Source organism: Perissodus microlepis, chromosome 10 (genome assembly GCF_051167445.1).
Source record: "Perissodus microlepis isolate ML-2025 ecotype Zambia chromosome 10, ASM5116744v1, whole genome shotgun sequence".
Classification (NCBI taxonomy): Eukaryota; Metazoa; Chordata; class Actinopteri; order Cichliformes; family Cichlidae; genus Perissodus; species Perissodus microlepis.
Window position 1 is genome coordinate 2931967 of NC_140470.1, and position 13580 is coordinate 2945546.

Here is a 13580-nt window from a genome sequence, read left to right on the forward strand (position 1 = left end):
AGAATGTTAGCTACCGCTCGTCTGCAGGCTTTATTTAAGTGGAAAACTTCCACAACAAAATGGCGACGAGGATGGGATGGTCCGTGTGGTCGCTGAACAACGGTTCCGTGGACGGGCTGATCACCCCTGAGGAAAAAGGTACCTTTGTCCTACCAGCTGTTGAAGCGAAGGAAATGGAGGAGTCACGGAGCCGTGTGTTTTAGCCACCACCGAGATCATCGATTTTGAGGGGACCCCTGCAGATGGGTGAGTTGTAGCTAACTTTGTATACAGTTATGAGGAGTTTTTGTCTGGCCGAGTGGTGAAGTGCTTGCTGCTCCGGAGTTCGAGTCTCTGGAAGGAAAATCCTGGGGTTCGAGTCCCCAGGCTTGTGTTCGGTCCCGGTGTTGTGCAAAAGAAAAGCAGTCGTCTGCCAGAGTAATTGCAAAAACACCGGTCTATCACAGGGAACGGTGGTTCGAGTCCACCGTTGATAATCACGTCTGCACAATACAGTGTGTGGAGTGACGGTATTTTAGCACTTTTCTGCCGGTAAGGGAAGAAGGCCATTGCAGGGGACGCTCTGAATGTAAATATGGGATCTAGATCCAGTAGCAGCGCTCCACCGGGCGGCCAGAGACAAAACTCAATACGTGACTGTATGGTAAGAATTGAGTAAATGTGTGGTGTGTAAGATTGCAGAGAATGGTTGTGTGGGAAAAGTTGATGTGTGTGTAAAACAGTGAGAAATGGGGTTACAAAATGTTGAAAATGGGGAACAAAAATAAGGAAAAAAAAAGAGAGAGGAGTGTAGAAATGTGTGTAAAAGTTGTTTCCAACTAGCGGGAGAGGGTGGTACTGCAGGCCACCGGCTCCCCTAGGGTGGACACACACAAAATTAGCAGAATTGTTGATGAAAATAAGCAATAAAATTAGGGAAAGGGTTTTCTGTTTAATGATCAAAATGTCTCAGTGTGTACTTGCAGGTGAAGAACAGACCCGGATCAATTTTCCACGTGCAGCAGTCGGAAGAAAATTATAGGTTAACACCATTAGAAACACTCAAGCCAAGTTTTTGGCTGAATTGTTTTACAGCTTAACTTCCACGTGTTTGTCACCCTGAGAACACAAGCTCCAAGAATCTCTCCCTGAAGACTAGAAATGCAGTTCCAGATGGATCTCAAGAGCTCACAGCAGCATCCTGAGCAGTGAAGAAAAGGTCCAGCAGCAACAGCTGTGCAAGACAGCGACAGCAAGGAGAAAAATGGCATCATCATGACTGGATGGATGGATGTGCATTTCCAACGAGCTGCACCTTCACTGTGTGTGAATAGACCTTTGAAAAGACTGCTTGAGTTGGACATTTGCCACTTTCGGCGCAAAAATGGCAAGATGAGAGTGTTAAAGACACAGGACAAAGCTGAAAGACAACTGACTCTCACTGGACTGCTGCAAGGGGGAGAGATGAGATGAGACCACAGTGGAAGGAGCAGGGGAGGACATGGAGGAAGCTGTTTTAATGTGGGAATGAAATTTGGGTTTAGGAAACTGGGAAGAAAAAACGACTGCCTTGCGTGGAGAATTGAAAAATGTCTGGAGCACCGCAAAGAGGAGAGGTACACCAAAAATTACACAAACAGAAAAATGCATTAATCCTACTAACACAAACACACATGCAATGAAGCTCATGAAGACCAAATAGTATTTTAAGCATGCATTTCTGTTACCATCATCTTGTCCGGTTCACTTAGTGGGTTAAGAAGTGATACATAGACTAGTGAACTAGTATTATTTTTGGGGAAGGATGATTGAATCATAGCAGGGGTGAACAGAATGCTGCAGGGGGGTCAGATGAGTGGAGACTAATAGATTGAGTTTCTTGTTTCTGATGTGTGAGGGAGGTCTTATCATGACACACATCTGGGTACATGGGGGAAAACAAAAACTCATCATCTAATAGAATATTGCTGTTGTGTGAGGTGTGTGACTGGTGGATGAAAGTTTTGGGGATTTACTGATGCATTTTCTTTGGTACCATTTTTAACCTACAAATTAGTTTTGTTTTGATCGATCATTCTAAGAGAATATGCTTAGACAACTTCTAAAAGAGGCCTTCACATTTTTGATTTTTAACAGTGCACTGAGATTTTTGTTTGGCAACTTTCTCTTTTTCAAGCAGGCCTGCAAGATCGGGATCGAAAGCACTACACAACATGTTGAACAATCGCAAGTGAGCTTCTCCAAAATTAAAATGGGCTCAGGAGAAAGCCACTTATTTGGGACAATCAGAAAACAAGTCCCTGTCAAAAAGGATTCAGCGAGGTAATCCAGTCTAAATTCTTTTTTCCTTTTTTGAAATGACGTCATTGCTGGCAGTAGAAACTTATTGCGTCACGAGAGGTTCTACTGTCAGCAAATAAAAAATGGGGACTGACTGGACTGACAAAAGCTTTCATTGACTTGACACCAGTATGCAAGATTGCAGCTCCACCCAGAGTGACAAAAGGGTGGATGTATGTATGTTTCTTTTTACAGGAGCAGAAAGGTGACAGCAACATCCTGGGTTGCATGAGCTTTTGGGCCGTGCTGACTTAACCTTTTAATTGCCCCTTTCTGTGTCTTTGTGAATTTACCAGGGGTGTGTTATTCATGACCTTGTATTGTTTACAGTGCAGAGGTCACTGTGAGAAAGTGTGCATGCAGATGCGCTGCGCTAACATCTACATCACTTTTTCCACAGCAGAGGGTTAATCGTGGGATCTAATCACATGATTTACAGCAGGACACACCACTGGCTAATGTTTTTTCTTACGACAGGGCCTGGAGTGAAGCTACTCCACGGGAGAAGCCCTGAGAATTTTTAAGAGACAATGCACAACTTTATTGTGTATGTCTAATTGTGCTAAGCTGACATAGGGCAAAAGAGGGTTTTCCGGGGAAGTTTTCATTTTTAAATTGCAGGAACCGTGACATGAGGGATATGGAAGGATTGAGTGAGGCGCAGATGCAGACCATGACTGGGAGAGAATGCTTCAACAAGACCAGTGGGAAGCAGGGACCATCTGCAGGACAACTGACAAACGACAGTGGGCTGCACCACTGGGCTTCCAAAGGATTGTCACGAGGAGATTTTGAACAGCAAAATCTTAAAATAAAATGAAAGAGTTTCGCCGTTGGCGCTGAGGAAGACAACTAAGGTGTACGACGTGCCCTGCCTTAAATCTACAGCCGCGTTGGAACAGAAATCGAGGGATGGAGAGAGCGTGCCAAGCTCCAAAAGTGACAGTGCAGAGGGAGACCAGCGTTGGAATTATGACTCTGTAAATGGCACAGACACCAGGAGCCATGACTGTGACTGAGAATGACCACCTAATGCTGTTTCACTTTGCCATGCAAAGTACTTTGACACTCTGGAGAAGACCTTTCCTCTGTATCATTGTTGTTTCCATTTGCATGTGGGAGCTTAGACTGTGGGGAAGATTAAAGATGAACAAAGGGTGGAGGGAGAACAGAACAGTGAGGATACACAGTGTGAAACTCCTTTAAGTGTACAATAATGTTGATGTGATATACAGAATGTCAGGAAAGAAATTCTGGTTTTAATGTGATTCTTGATTTAAGAATCAAAGGGAGGGATTGTATAGGAATTTCTTTCACTTATGTATTAATCACGTTATTGTAATGCCTTGGTGCCACTGGATTTTAACATGTCTGACACTCATACTTAAGACAAATGGTAGGGGGTGTAGTAAGGATGTTGGGGGAAACAGGAACTCCAGAGGACGAGTCTTTTGTCTCTTCGAGGACTCTGGGAAGTAGCAAGGGAGTGTGAACCTTAAGGTGTGAAACAGCTGTGTACTGCCTTTTGTTCCTGAAGAAGGTATTTAACTGAGAGCCATGCTAGGCTCAGAGAGAACTCTGCTGACCGTCTGTCCCGCGGTCATGCAGGGGCTCCACAAGCTTGGTTGTCTGTTCTTTGTGTGCTTTGATTAAAGAATGTTAGCTACCGCTCACCGCTCGTCTGCAGGCTTTATTTAAGTGGAAAACTTCCACAACAATGGACAGCATTAACAACCTGCTAGCTGCAAATAATCATGTGCTGTTCCACGTGATTATTAACAGACAAAAAGAAAACATCTTACTGATACAGAAATAGTTTTCTATACAAGATCACTGCAAAAAGTGCAGCCTTACCTAATGTCCACCCCACTGTTACTCAATTTATGTTAAGATTGAAAAATCTAATTGGTATAGGTATGGCGAGTAGCCTTCAGTAATAATAGAAAATCACACAGCAATAGTACATTCATGTAGTTGTAAAAAGCATGGCAATATATTGTGTCATGTGGGGAGCGGCTAGTTATCTCCTATCATGCCTTGGGAATATGTGTTGCTCTTTAAGATGTTTATTGTTTATGGTTACGTGACTCTTAACTGTTCTCTTAACTGTTCTTGTTGATGCTGCAGTATGAATTTAATCACAGTTATTGTTGATGGAAAGAATGTAGTACCATGAGTGAGTTCAGGCTTGAAGTTATTGAGCCTCTGAAGCACAGTGTAGTACAGGGAAGGGTTCAATAAAGAGCTCTCCTCTCTGTTTGGGATAGAACACCAAGATCGACGTCTGTGTGGATGCTTTGTTGTTAAGATTCCTCAGCTCGCCACAATATTAAGTAATCCAAGGTATTCAGAATACATTACTCTCACTGAGTAACTTAATGGAATATGTGACAAAATACTTTTTGGCTCATGTAATCTGTAGTGGATTACAATTTAAAAGTAACCTTCCCAACACTGTACAGGAGTCAGCAGAGTCACAGTTGGGTCACCTGGGGAACCGGGATTGGCACAGGTAATGACTTGGTGTCCGCCATCCCCACCCGAGTAGGTACAGGTGCAGGGACAAACAGAGCCTCAGCCTGCCTGGGAACTGAAGCAGGGACCAGCTGGGCCTCAGGCTCCCTCACCTGAGGAACTGCAATGGGTGCAGGGAAAGCTGGGCCCGAGCTCCCCTGGGAGCTGGAACAGGTGGAGGAGTGAGGAGCTCAGGAGCAGTCACAGGAGCAGTAGATTTAACAGTCTCAAAAGCAGGGGCACCCCCAAAGATTTCTTACTTTTTTTGACAATATTTGCTGTTTGTGTAACACACTACTAAAAATATAAAAAGCATACAGTACTTAATTGAGATGGAACATTTTCACAACAAAAGATAACCCCCCCCCCCACTCTTGCTCTAGCGCCGTTGCTGTGGCTGAGACGCAGCGGAGCGAAGGCATAGGTGCCTGGCTTAAAACAGGACATATTAGCTGCATTTAACCTTCGGGAGAATTTGAATTTTTTTTTTTATTTATTATTTTTTTTCTTTCTCATTTCGGTCCACTCTCCACACCAGTTGGTGGCGGTAATGCACCATTTTGCTGTTTGCCAACTGCCAGTAAACCCTATACAGAAGAAGAAGAAGAAGCATTTAACCTTCAGTTACTCTTTATATAGTTAGGTAGGAGTCAGGCCACGTTTCTTTTTAACTGAAAAACATTACATCCAGGTAACCTGCTGTGTTGAAAACGTGTTTCCCGACTATGTTTGCTACCCTACAATCCGTCCTACTCCGTTGTAAAATCAGCGATATTTGACCGTCCTGTTGCTCCCATTGAAATGTATACAGCCTATTTAAAATCTAAAACTTAACATTGTCTGTAGCCTGCTGCTGTTACCACTGTTCTGTTTGAAATGTAATGAGAGAAACTAGTTATTTTATCATATGTGCATGTGCTGATATTGAACCCAAGGTACTAACTAGCTAACTGACTGGTTGCCCATTAACCTTATAACTCCTGGTGTGTGTGTGTGTGTGTGTGTGTGTATACAGAGAGACAGCCAGGTTCATATAAGATCAGATCAAATGATCCATCAATAAAGGATAATGTTGGATCAGTGTTTCAATATTTATATCTTTTATTAGATGTACATGTGGTTTGGTTATTTGCCTTTTGGTTGAAAGTACACTGAGAGAGGACTTTTTTATTAGTGCTCTTAATAGTATTTTTTTTTTAAATCTAATTGAATACAATCTATTTGTGTATGATTGTCAGTCCAAAGAGGGCGAGAGGAAAGAGGAGAACATGAGGAGAAAGTACAAGATCAGGAAGAACCAGGTAGGAAAACAGGCAGGGAGTACTAACAGGCACAACACAAACTGTTAAACTGGCAAAGAAAAAAACAACAACTAATTTTACTCGTACAATCTGGAAGTTGTGTTCTCCCTATATTAAAGCTGCTATACAGAATCTGCTAAACAAACTGGGTTGTCAGCCCTGGCACTGCATTACCATATTGAGCTTCAGTCAGAGGAAGTCATGGTTGCCAAAAACTTTTTGAAGCTCAAGAGTGTGGCTGGTGCCATTCCAGATATGTTAACATTGTACAATCTTCTGGATAATCAGATCTTCCCCACACTGAAAACTGTTATTCAGGTTGCCCTAACAAACCCAGTTAGCAGCTGTAGCTGTGAGAGGTCTTTTAGTGTCTTGAGTCAGCTCCATACCTGGCTGAGAAGGACCATGGGTCAAAGCTGACTCCAGCACCTGGCTGTGATGTCAGTTGAGAAAGATGCTTGAGAGACTTGACCACCAAAATGTGATAGACAGATTTACCAACCTCAAGGTGAGGCAACATAGGTTAAAAGAAAAGAAAAGATCTGCAGAGCCATAGTAGTATCTGCAGTAAAGATATTTTCATACATTGTATACATTGTACCATAGGCCAAGGTGTCTCCATTTTTCTAATTTTTTAATAATATTTTGTACATTTCAAGGACTCTATTTTTGGAGTGTATTTTTATGTATCTGTATTATATATACACTTTAAAAGTGAATCTCTGTCCAAAATATGCACTCAGTTTACTTCTTACTCACTATGAGCATCATTCATTATTCTCCCCCAGTAATTAAGGTTAGGATATGTTTTTTTTTTAAATTCCAATCCATTCTTCTTTAGCAACATTTAAAGAACCTTTATCAGATTTGATGGTTTTGTTACAGACTTTAAAATAGTGTTTTGCTTTTCTTTCACAAATGTGGGGATTAAATTGTGTTAAAATGCACAAAACAGTGATGTCATGTTTTGTGACGAGGACCCAGGCACAGAGAGACTTGATGAATTTAAGAATCTTATGATTTAATAAAGAAATTTGCAGACTTGCACAGAGATGGTAAAATTATGATGACTGATAACGGAGACGAAGAGGGAGGAACAGGGGTGTAAATGCACCAAGGAGACAGTCAGAGGGAACTCAGGACAACTGGAGACGTTTAAGGATGCAGGGACTGACAGAGACAGGGAAGAAGTCTCATTGTGACGAGTAAAGTTTACCTTGCCTGGCTGGGCAGCTCTCTGGGTGCTCAGCACCCCCAAAGCTCTGATCCTAGAATCGCCCCTGCTCAAAAGCATGGCAGACATTGGAATAAGCCCTTCAAAGAGTCTCTATACAAAGTGGTGGGGAAACAAAACAGTCATTAGGAGGAGCATCATGCTTAACAGTCTCTGAACTAGGAGCTATAGTAGGTGTGTTGCAGAGTATAGCATGGTGGAAAAGAAGGGAGAGAATCCCCCACTAAACCTTTTTTTTTTTTTTTAATAATTGCATGCTTTGGTGTTTTTTTGTGTGTCTTGTGTGAGGTGTGGGCCACACCCATGTGGGAGTGGAGATTCTACTCTAGTCCAGCTGCCAGCTATTTGGAGTTGAGTACAGGGATACAGGGAGTAGCTGATTGGGAAGGATTGGAGCCCTTCTCTATAAAAGGGAGAGGAAACGGGAAGAGGAGGTTGTTGGTTTTTTTTTGTTTTTTTTTTAAAGAAGGACACTGTTGCAGCAGGGAAGCCTCGGAGACTCCAGGATGAAGTGTGCACATTTTAAAGGGAAGGATTTTTTACCTGGCCTGGTTTTGCTTTTAAAATAATCTGATGATGTTGGAGGGAGGACTCATTTTCATTAGGAATTGTGTGGATCTGCTGGGAGAAAAACACTGTATTGGAGACTCTCTGTGCCCATGGAAAGGAAACTGGCCAAGTTTTAGGGAAGTTTCAGCTCGAGAGTGGAAGCCCCAGCATCTGGTGTGGAGACCCACCCTCGAACGACGCCAGGCCTGAAAAGGTGGGTGGCAAGCCTTTCTGAGGAAGATTTTTGGCTGCTTGTTGACCACCTTTGCCCTGTTTGTAATCAGGCTAACAACCCTGACCACGGTGGCTTTGGGACTTGGATTCCTGGCCAGAGTTGTGTTTCCAGCCAGTAGTTTGACTCTGAGGGAAAACAATAAATCTTGTGTACCCCATTGCAGTGTGAGTGTGGTGGTTCCTTACTGGTCAATATTAGAGCTTACCACGTTCTGGTATTTAAGCCACTTCAGGCCATACATAACAATAGATCAGATAAGGGGATGGAAAGAGGAAGCGAGAACAAAGAGTAATTCACAGGCAGAGCCTAGCTTATTTCCCACAGTGTTTTTAAATCTGTTGCCTTATGGTTCTAAGCACTGTTACCAGTCTTTGCTTATTATTATCTCATAACACTTGTTTAGTTTTTCTCGATTGCTTAAACACTATAACCAATCTTGTGAACCCAAATTTCAAAACCATAATGCCACTTTCCAAAAAGCACACCCATTTCCCTGAACTATGAACACTATGCCCCTGCTTTACCACATGAGTCAGATGTGAACTGTTACTGCAAAATTCTACACCCAAATCCCTATATTTGTCAGTGCTGACACCATGTGGTCAGTTAGAAAGCACTAGCAGTCAATGTTAACTCACATACACAGCACAGCATTAGCTCAATTAGCACCCAATTGCAGTTTTTCACGACTGCTAAGACACATTCCTGGAAAGCTGCTCTCATTTTCCCCAAACTGTGAATGTAGAGAGTTGGAAATGGCTTTCTATTAAAATCTGGTATCAGAAATAAACCAAGGAAAACGCCTTCCCCTCCCCAAAAAAGGTTTTGTGTGTATTTGTGTACCTGTCAGTTTAAAATGCTATCCTACATCCAGCCGCTAGAGGGTGCATTGCGCACAGCGGTATCGAGTAGCGTTTTGGGGCACAGAGGAAGAATAAACCTTCCAGTTGTGAAACTGACATCAGCTCAACGTGTCTCTTTTTCTATTCTTTATCACAGGTTAGTAAATGCATTTAAATGAATGTATACTGCAGACCTTACAAACAGAGGATGTCGTTTATGTGGGTAATGAGTGCAGCTCGCTAAAGAAATGGGTTCGTTCTGAGTTGTGTCAGAATTGTGGGTTACGGCTGCAGGCTAAATAATGCTAATGCTAGCAGACTTGGCTAATGCGGGCCTGTCTCAAAATGCGTACTTGTGCGTACTTGCGTTCTCATGTACTCGTGATACCATCAGTCGTGTGTGGGGAAGCTAATCTGATCTGTGAGAGACTGCTGGACTCTGAACCATTAATGTATTATGCACTCTGTTAAATGGGTTTTATACTATGTTTTATTCTTCTGGTTAATGTTGTGGTTACAAGAACAATTTTGTGGTTTAATACCAAAGACATTTATAGAGTGTTATAAGGAAACTGTTTGATCAATGCTGACTGCGTAGTAGTAGTGACTGCTGTTAAAGGAGCATTGCACTTGTGGAAAATACATTAGACATTAGGGCTTTTATTTGTAACATGTTAATCTAGATGCTTTTGAACGTGCATAACAGCTACAGCTAAGTACAGGATGTGCGCCAGATGGGTACAAAAAATAGAGATTGACAGACCACGTGACTTTCGCGTATTGCATGCCGGGTACTCGTGGCAAAACAATCAACGCAATTTGCAGCACTGCAAAACGTTCATTCTCCGGTTCCAATACCTTCTTGCTTTTTCTTTGTCCCCCAAAAAAAGTTATGTACAAAACGAAGGAGAACAATGCCGGTCCGTACAAAGACAGACTTGATGAAAAGATACGAGGAAAAAAATCAAAGGAGTGAAAGAGTTAGACCCTTACGAGCACACAGAGTGGACAAAATACGTTAGTGTGCTGCCCAACTTTCACCACGCTCATATTTATAATTATACGGTTCTTGGAGTGAGTGCATACACTCATGAAGTTTAGTAACTTCAGGTCACTGCAACAAGCCCAGGTACAGTTTACCGACGGATGGGTACAGGACCTTGAAATGCACCGTGTAGAACGAAAGACCATCGTACGTATCATAAGTTTACCAGTCTCACAAATCGTCTTCATAAATACACATTCGTTAACCGTTTATTAATAGGACCTTTGAGCTCAACGGTAATTAATTAGTAGTGGAGATAAATTCTGGTTCGCATTACAGAAATGTAGCATTGACAATAATATTGTATGCTGTAATCGCACTGGGCAATTAGTGATACAAAAAAAACAGTTTTATCCTGTGAATAAAAGTATGTTTTTGTCAATGTACCATGGTAATAACAGAAGCGAAACGCAATATTGTCAGGACAATTCACTATTTATGCACAATAAACAAAGGAGCATTACACGACAATTTCTGTTCAGCGCCCGACTTGCTTGTAACCTATATCACCAATTATGTTATGAAAAATGATGTATTAACTACTACAAAACACTGACCTTCGTGTAAATGCTTGGAGCAGACTAACCTGTGAGCTGGAGTGTTCTGGGACGTTATATTTGGTCTTTGAATGGCTGCAATCCAGGCCATCCGTCGCCTCTTTGTTACTTCGGAAACATGGCTCGAACAATTTCTCTTCAACGACGTAATCCGATAACAACCGATCTCTTTACCCGTCGGCTTCCCGTGGCTGTCATGCGACCGGCTATTGCAGTTAATAATACAACAGCTTCTTGCCATTTTTGTTTCTTTTTATTGCTGTGTAATGTAATTTCAATTGAAAGCCTGCGTGCGCTAGTACCTCTTGCCACGAGTTCCCAGAATCCTTTGCGGTTTTACCCCTGAATGATGTCACATTTTCAATCTCTATAGAAAAACGGGAAACATTTGCAGTCTAAGACGACAGAAATAGTTCTTTAAGACATACAGATAGAGGAAGTGTCTAAAGGTCACTAACTAATAGATGTATGATATGTTATTTGCTTACGCACAAAGAGGCTGAACCTGATATACAAAAGCAGTGTGATGTGGGTTTTTTTGTTTTGTTTTTTTTGTTTTGTTTTTTTGAGATCTATGCAGACGGTGACGTTGTGTACTTCTTTAATAAATCATTCACTCTACTTGGCTGGTGTATTGGTGGTTTTGTTCTCAACACCACATCAAAGAATCGGGACAGTTGTTGGTGCTGTGACTCCGGATGTGGTGTGGTTGAGGAGGTTTGATGGAGGAATCAAGAGTCCAAGTGAGAGTGTACGGACACCATCCGGCAGATCGACCGAGTTGGACTGTATAGTTGTAGGTTTGTTTTATGTCAAACATATTATTTTTTTGTAAAGAGTAAAATAGCTATATAAAACAAAAACAGAAGTTACATTGTCAGTACAGTGGAAACACCTTTCACATAAATAATTTAGTGCTGAAACAATAATTAAAATGTTTAAAAACGAGTTCATTTATGTGTGTAAATGTAGTTAAAAACAAATTACAGTGTACACTATTGTGTTTTGTTTATCTTTGTGAAATACGTGTTTTATGGTGATACATTGTGGATCTGATATTATCAATGAATTTAAGCAACATTTTGTTTGTTTTGTCAAAGTTGTGTTGAGAGATTAATACAGTCTCAAGCTCAGGAAACTGTGGCCTTGTATGGTAAACTGGACTGAAGCATAAGGCCATTTCTTTGCTGTTAGTGTGGTGATACCTGAAGCTGTTCTAAGATGTGAGAAGAATAAACTTTCCTGTTGTGGAACTGACATCACCTCAAAGTGTCCCTTTTTCTATTCTTTATCACAGCACCACACGTTGTTGAACTGGAAACCAGTTGCCCCTCTGGTCATCGTCTTAGGGAGGCAACATGAACACAAAACCCAATTTTCAAGCTACATTCACAAAACCTCTGACTCTTCTTGCAAAACCAAACTTTCACCTCAAAACAGTTCAATCTGTGCTCAAAACTGACCTATGCCGTCAAATCATGCCTCAAGTCAATCTAAATTATATACTCAGAGTAGTCACTAAGCACTACATAGAAAAAAGGAAAACACAATGCTCAGGACATGAAGCGGTAGAAATAAATGTTTATTTAGGCTAAATGCATGTTGCATAACAAAATACCTGGGCATTTCTAACACTTGTACATAGAAAAGAGAATTTGCAAAAAAACAGAAATCCTGTGCATTTACATGTAGAAATAAAGCACAGAAATATAAAAATGAAGTACAAAGAAACGAAGTGCATTCCTCCGCCACAGCATCATTTCTCCATACTGGGTCTGGCCATAGGACTTCATCTACATCACAGGCCACATTTTCTCTGGCCAGGCAATGAGGCGTGGCCTGGCATGCCGTATCCAGGCTTGAAATGCCTCCACCCCCATGACACCACAGGCCAGTTCCATGGCTTGCAGGAGATTTACCCTGGTGTAAGGTTGGTGTGCATATACCTTCCACCTCCATGAGAAGAATTCTTCAATGGGGTTCAAGAAAGTGGAGTATGGTGTGTTAATATCAACACTTCAGAGTTCTTTTGATTCCTCAGAGGCATCCGATGGAAAACAAAACACTGCTCAGTAGACCATTTAACACTTTATTTCTCTTTCACATTAGTTCTAGAAGGGAGATACGTCCTGCATGACACGTTGCCACGGATCTCCAAATGGTGGTGTGCCCCTGACAGTTTTATTACAAAAGCTCTCTCATTCTAGCCTAAACAACAGTGTCTCAGTAACTTTCCACTAGAGATGGTCCCCTGTTATCTACATTTTCCCAGTAAACATTTTCCTAGTAAAGCGCTATACAAATACAGGCCATTTACCATTAATAAAAAGCATAGCATTATTGAGGCACTGAAAAATTATTTATTCCCAACAGGTTGAAGGCAAACCTTGGTTCATATTGAACCACTCCCTAACCTGGAGGCCTCCGTGAAAACTCACATTGTCCCAAACAACAACATAGATGGGTTGCTCATCATGCTGCCCTAACAGAACATCTCGCATTTGATTGAGGAAGATGAGGAGCTGGTGAGTGTTGTAGGGCCCTAGGTTGGAATGATGGTGGACCACACCATGATTGCTGATGGCAGCACACAATGTGACATTGCCACCACGCTGCCCAGGGACACCAACAATGGCCCATTGGCCAACCACACTACGGCCTCTCCTTCTTCATCCATCCAGCTTCATCCATGTAGATGTATTCATGGAGTTTTTACATTGCATCCAGTTCGAAAACTCTCTCTAGAAATATATTGAATGCATTTTTGTAAGTGATGTAGGCCAACTACAGCAAATCACTACTTACAGTAACCAACATTTGTATGTCTGGATATATACCCACCTGTACATACTGGAATCTTTGCTCTTTGACTCTATCAGAGTTGCGTTCAAAGGGCACTCTGTACAGCTGTTTCACGTGCAGTCTGTTGCGCTTGAGGACACAAAATGCACATGGTCCTCAATGATCCTCAGCTGAATTTCACG